Source organism: Protopterus annectens, chromosome 1.part1 (genome assembly GCF_019279795.1).
Source record: "Protopterus annectens isolate FY-2018-M chromosome 1.part1, PAN1.0, whole genome shotgun sequence".
Classification (NCBI taxonomy): Eukaryota; Metazoa; Chordata; order Ceratodontiformes; family Protopteridae; genus Protopterus; species Protopterus annectens.
The window spans coordinates 131,970,145-131,976,714 of NC_056726.1; the positions used below are offsets into that span (position 1 = coordinate 131,970,145).

At 43.4% G+C, this 6,570-nt stretch overlaps 1 protein-coding gene across 4 annotated transcripts in view; it reads left to right on the forward strand.

Annotated features, from left to right (window-relative positions):
• The window catches only part of PKIB (cAMP-dependent protein kinase inhibitor beta), a 1,514,333-nt gene that overhangs the window by 406,857 nt on the left and 1,100,906 nt on the right, over nucleotides 1-6,570 (forward strand). The gene's annotated exons all lie outside the window — the stretch shown is intronic.

Sequence of the window (6,570 nt, forward strand, 5' to 3'; positions counted from 1 at the left end):
AAGATACAATGGTACCTAAAAAGCGTATGGTCCCAGCATTGTCACAGTTCAGAAACAGAGATTGCTATCTTGCCTTGCCTGCAAAAGGAATTCCATTGGTGGGCCATGGCATGTCTTCAAAACAAAGGGAAAGCCTTCAGTCTACCTCCAGCCTACCAAGTGATAACCACGGACGCCTCGGATTATGCATGGGAAGCCCACTTGCAGGGGAAAGGCCTACAAGGTTTTTGGACAGAGGATCAGAAGCATCTACATATCAATTTAAAAGAGATGTTAGCTGTGCAGAATGCCCTCTTGGCTTTCAGGGATCTTTTACAGCCAGATATGGACAGACAACACCACAGTTATGAGGTACATAAACAAGCAAGGGGGTTCACACTCCTACCCCCTTTGCAGACTAGCCATGACTCTATGGAACACAGCACTAGCTTGCAAAGTGGACCTACAAGCTCAATTCCTGCCAGGGAAACAAAACACTCTGGCAGACAGCCTGAGCAGGAACCTGTCAGACCCACATGAGTGGATGCTAGACACCCAAATATTCAAGATGATTACAGAAGCCTGGGGCTGGCCGGACATAGATCTATTTGCATCTCCCCACAACTACCAGTTACAGACTTTTTGCACAAGGACATATCACAAGCTAGCATGGAAAGTGGATGCTCTCTCATTCAGTTGGAGGAACCTCTCGGGTATGCATTTCCACCACTACCTCTTCTACAAGGGTGTTATTAAAAATAAAACAGGACAAACCAAAGCTGATCTTACTAGCCCCGAATTGGCCTCGACAATTTTGGTACTCAACACTGATAAATCTATCCCAGGAACCTCCTTGGATTCTACCTCAGATTCCAAATCTTTTGTCTCAACATCAGGGCCAGGTCCTGCACTCTCATATCAAAACTCTCAGCCTGGCAGCCTGGCGTATTCAGGGTCTATGATTAACCCTACCCTTTCCAAACAGGTCATGGATGTTATCTTAGAAGCCAGAAGGCCTAGCACTAGGAAATCTTATGATGGTAAATGGAAGAGATTTTGCACCTGGATGCATGCTCAGGAATCAGATCCTCACATTCCAAATATTCCATTGATTTTACATTACCTAACAGATATGTTGCATAAGGGTTTATCTTTTTCCTCCATAAAAATACATGCCTCAGCTATCTCTGTACATTATAATACAGATCCTCCAATTTTTTCACATCCACTTCTGAAACAATATCTCAGAAGAGCAAAGAATTTAAGGCCCCCTAGGACACCACGCATCCCTGCCTGGGACCTCAATTATGTCCTGGAAAAACTTACTCTGCCTTCTTTTGAGCCTGCGGCCACATCTGATATAAAGTATTTATCGTGGAAGACTGTTATCCTACTGGCTTTAACTTCAGCCAGGAGAGTCTCAGAGTTACAAGCGCTCATGGCTGTGGAACCTTACATTATTTTTCATCAAGACAGGGTTTCTTTGAGGACTAACCCTACTTTCATGCCTAAAGTGGTTTCTAAAGTGGCTTTAAACCAAACTATTCACCTGCCAACTTTTTTCCATAATCCACAAAATAAGGGGGAGAGGATCTTGCATTCTTTGGACGTGCACAGGCAGCTTGACTTTTACCTGGACAGAACCAAGGATATCAGGAAAACAGAACAGCTGTTCGTTTCTTATGCAGCAAATACCCAAGGCAAAGCTATTTCAAAACAGACCATTTCTAAATGGATTGCTCATGGAATCAGATTTTGTTACTCTCATCATGGAAAGAAAATCCCGGGAAACATTAGGACTCACCCTACCAGAGCTGCTGCTACTTCAGCTACCTTTCTCAGGGGAGTCCCTACCAAAGATATTTTGGAAGCCGCAACTTGGAGTTCAGTGCATACTTTCTCTAAGCACTATAATCTCCCCTTTTATTCTAAGTCTAGGGCAGGCTTTGCTTCTGCAGTCTTGCAAGGCCTTCTAGCCGCTCCTTCTACTCAATAGCCACCACCCTTTATCCCAGCTTTGGGATTCAACCCTACAGTGATGACTGCAACAATGAAACACGATGAACATAGTACAGTTGTGTACACTTACCATAAATGTAGATGTTCGAGTGTCTTCACTGTTGCAGTCTGGGTTACCCACCCTCCTGTCCCCTCTTATATTTTTATTGGTGTGGTTCCCTGCTTCGCCCTTCTTCTGAGGTGTATTTGCTACAGGGTATGGGGTTTGTTGTATGTTACATTTTTGTTTTACTTTTAGCCTTTACTTTTGGGCACCTGACATCTGGGGCAAGAAAAACTGGAGAACATGGCATCGGCTGGGAGCTTTGTACCCCTGGCACACTGACGTCAGGGAGGGTGAGTACACAGCCGATGCCGGACCCAGACTTTGGGATTCTGGCTGACCGAGGGCTGCCTGCCAGCAGGAAGAACCCTACAGTGATGACTGCAACAGTGAAGACACTCGAACATCTACATTTCTGGTAAGTGTACACAACTGTACTGTCAGCCTCAGTAAGAAGCTAAGATTCCTTATATGATCCTCCAAAGCTAGCTACAAAAACAAAATAGCCAGTAATTCCAAGGACAACCACAAAGCATTCTATAGCTATGTCAAGAATATCAATGGCAACACCCAGATCTGCTCTGAGTTACAGCAGAATGGCATGAAAATTACAGAACCAACTGATATTGCCAACATCCTGGCAAATAGGTTCAGTGCTAACTTTACCCACCCCTCACCCCCTAAAGGGCCCATATCTATACAGGAAGAATGCAGAGTCCCTATAATCACAACTACGCAGGTAAAAGCTGCACTCTCTAAAGCCAAAAACACAGCATCCATGGGACCGGACAACATCCCAGGCTGCGTTTTACACAAACATCAGAACGAACTGGCTCCCCACCTAAGAACCATGTTCAATAATAGCCTCACATCAGGCTTTGTGCCCACTGAATGGTGCACAGCAACAGTTATCCCACTCCACAAAGGGGGGAGTCATCACTGATCCCGGGAACTATCGCCCTGTTAGCCTGACAAGCTTGGTCTGCAAGGCCATGGAACGTATCATCATGGAACTCATAAACAAAGACATTGGTAACCTCCAAACTCTGTATCCCACCCAGTTTGGGTTTGTGAAAGGCAGATCGTGCCTCCTAAACCTGATTGACTTCTTTGAGGCAGCTATCAAAGCCGTAGATGAGGGTAAGGTGGTTCACACAGCCTATCTTGACCTCGCCAAGGCTTTCAATGCCATCCCCCATTCAGGAATTACAGCTAAACTCACTAAACTAGGTATAAATCCCTACGGCATAAGATGGGTTGCCAACTGGATCACTGACAGAACCCACACTGTAAAAGTTGCAGACTCCAAATCTGACCTCAAACCAGTGACAAGTGGAGTACCACAGGGTTCAGTTCTGGGACCTCTCCTGTTTGGTATCTACTTCTCTGAAGTACAGGTAACACAGAAGGCCTATGACTAATGACGTTCACATATGACTGCAAACTAGGAGCCATAGTCAAGTCCCCAAATGATGTGGACATCCTACAGAAGGGCCTTGCTGACACAGATGCCTGGTGTCAGAGCCCTGGCCTCAAGCTCAATGCCAAAATGTGCAGTGTCATCCCCTTTGATAAAAACTCTGTACCCATTAACTACCACATAGGCAGCAATCTACTTAACACAGAATGTGTGATAAGAGGCCTTGGGACCCAGGTGGACAGTAGTCTCTCCTTTGGTAGTCACATTGCCACAGTAGTCAGGATGTCCTTCTACGTGGCACACCTCATCATAAAAGGGTTCTCATCCAGGAAAAAAGAGGTCATTGTTCCCCTCTACTCGACACTCATTAGACCCATTATAGAGTACAATGCCCCTTTTGGAATGTACCTCACAAGACACCTGCAGCAGCTGGAAAGGCCACAGAATACTTCACAAAGAGGAATACTGGTCTCAAACAAATGCCCTACACTGACCATCTCAAAAAACTCCAGCTTTACTCCGTAGCATATCTCCTACTCTGAGGTGATCTGTGGTTAACATATAAAGCTATGTCAAACCCAGAGCTGTTGGACATGCTACACCTAAAGAAATCCCAATTCCTCTGAGCTACATGCTCTAGGGACCTAAACCTTGTCACCACAATAAACAGGACATGCTGGAGGGATAGATTCCTGTCCCAGAGATTTCCCATACTCTGGAACAGGCTACCCATCTATGTCAAGCGAAGTTCTTCATTAGCACTCTTCAAGAAAAATCTTGATGAGTGGATGGGAAATAGGAAATACACCCCGGGTATCACTTCTGTGGCTCTGCTCGACAGTGGCACAGGAAAATAACTTTCTTGGGTGGCATAAGCCAGGCAACCTTGTTGGCTAGGCTTACATAGGCCCTTGGGCCGATAGTCTAGTACCTACCTATGAACCAATGAACATTCTGCGAAAATCGGTACAGTTGAGAGGTATGTTCTCAAATGATAGTTGTCATCAGTTGTGATGCTAAGTAGTTTAGCTGTTTTTACAATTTCAATTTCTGTATTGTTTTGAGAAAATATGTTAAAGTCTAGAGTTAGAGGTTTGGCTGTGAAGAGTAAAAATTTTGATTTTTTTGGGGATTAAGCAGCAGTTAAGCTTTGTTAAGCCAGGATTTGATGGAAGTAAATGCATTTTGTGTTAATTTTATGAGATCTGAGATGTTATTAGAGGATGCAATTATCATTGAATTGTCCTCGTACTGAATGAGTGTACTTTGCAGGGATGCTTTAAGGAGGTTATTAATAAATATGTTAAAAAGCAAGGGCTCAAGAATAGACCCTTGAGGAACCCTTATGTTGTTGACTAGGTAATCAAATTTCTTGCTTTGTCATCTAACAGATTTGATTGTGGGTTAGACAGGAAAGGGAGGAGCTTATAGAAGGTATACATGTAATTAATGTGGGGGTGGGTAGGAATGGGGGCAGGGTAGGGGAGCTGAGTGAGCTCGAGTGGATCGAGGGGGAATGGACTGAGAAAAACCTTGCGGCAGCTTGCCAGACTACAGTAGAAACAATCAGTTAGGAATGTGTGCCTCAAGACATTGGAGCAGTTAAGAGTAGGCAGTTCCTTGAAGTAAGAAACTTATGCAGGTAATAGCAACCAAACACATGCTGCTTTATTAGTTCTGTACAGTTTTGCAGCTCATGGTATTAGCAGTTGCTAAAAAGAGAGAAGAATGGAGGGAGAAAGTTCAGAGGAAGGGGTAGAGGAGTCTAACACTATTTGTTTGAGTTAGTGAGTGTGCCACTAGTCAAATAAGCACTAAAGTGTTTCACTACAGAAACTGGCCTAGTACACCAGGACGATTACTGAAACTAATAGTTTACATGCAAGTTAGATGAACTCTTGTATTTCTTGCCATGATTTTTTTGGGGATTAAGCAGCAGTTAAGCTTTGTTACGCCAGGATTTGATGGAAGTAAATGCATTTTGTGTTAACTTAAGGAGATCTGAGATGTTATTAGAGGATGCAATTATCGTTGAATTGTCCTCGTACTGAATGAGTGTACTTTGCAGGGATGCTTTATGGAGGTTTTTAGTAAATATGTTAAAAAGCAAGGGCTCAAGAATAGACCCTTAGGGAACCCCTGTGTTGTTGACTAGGTAATTAAATTTCTTGCTTTGTCATCTAACAGATTTGATTGTGGGTTAGACAGGAAAGGGAGAAGCTTATATAGGGTATACTTGTAATTAATGTGGGGGAGGGTGGGAATGGGGGCAGGGTAGGTGAGCTGAGTCAGCCCGATTGGATCGAGGGGGAATGGACTGAGAAAAACCTTGAGGCAGCTTGCCAGACTACAGTAGAAACAATCAGTTAGGAATGTGTGCCTCAAGACATTGGAGCAGTTAAGAGTAGGCAGTTCCTTGAAGTAAGAAACTTATGCAGGTAATAGCAACCTAACACATGCTGCTTTATTAGTTCTGTACAGTTTTGCAGCTCATTGTATTAGCAGTTGCTAAAAAGAGAGAAGACTGGAGGGAGAAAGTTCAGAGGAAAGGGTAGATGAGTCCAACACTATTTATTTGAGTTAGTGAGTGTGCCACTAGTCAAATAAGCACTAAAGTGTTTCACTACAGAAACTGGCCTAGTACACCAGGACGATTACTGAAACTAATAGTTTACATGCAAGTTAGATGAACTCTTGTATTTCTTGCCATGAGGAAGCTGCAAAGGGGTGGGAGAGCCAGTTAAGCAGGGTTATTCGGGTGTGCTCACTGGGAAATTGAGAGCAACAGTCAGGGAGCAGAGGAAATTCCTTTCATAAGGATGAAAAGACTTTTGAAAATGGCACCAGTTGTTGAGGGAGAATAATTAACTTTATGTACAACTGATTTATAGATAAACTAACAAGTAGAAAGTGTGTCTAATTGTTTGAATGGGGTATCAGCATTTGTTTTAAGGGATACAGCCATACATAGTCATTTCTGCAGTTTTTATTTGAATACAAATATTTTGGATGGCAGTTTAGTACAGAGGATTAAGGCTGAAAGCTGTTAATGAACTGATTTCTCTAGTCTTAGATATGTTTCCCAGTCCTTTGTTTGCATTGCCTGCAA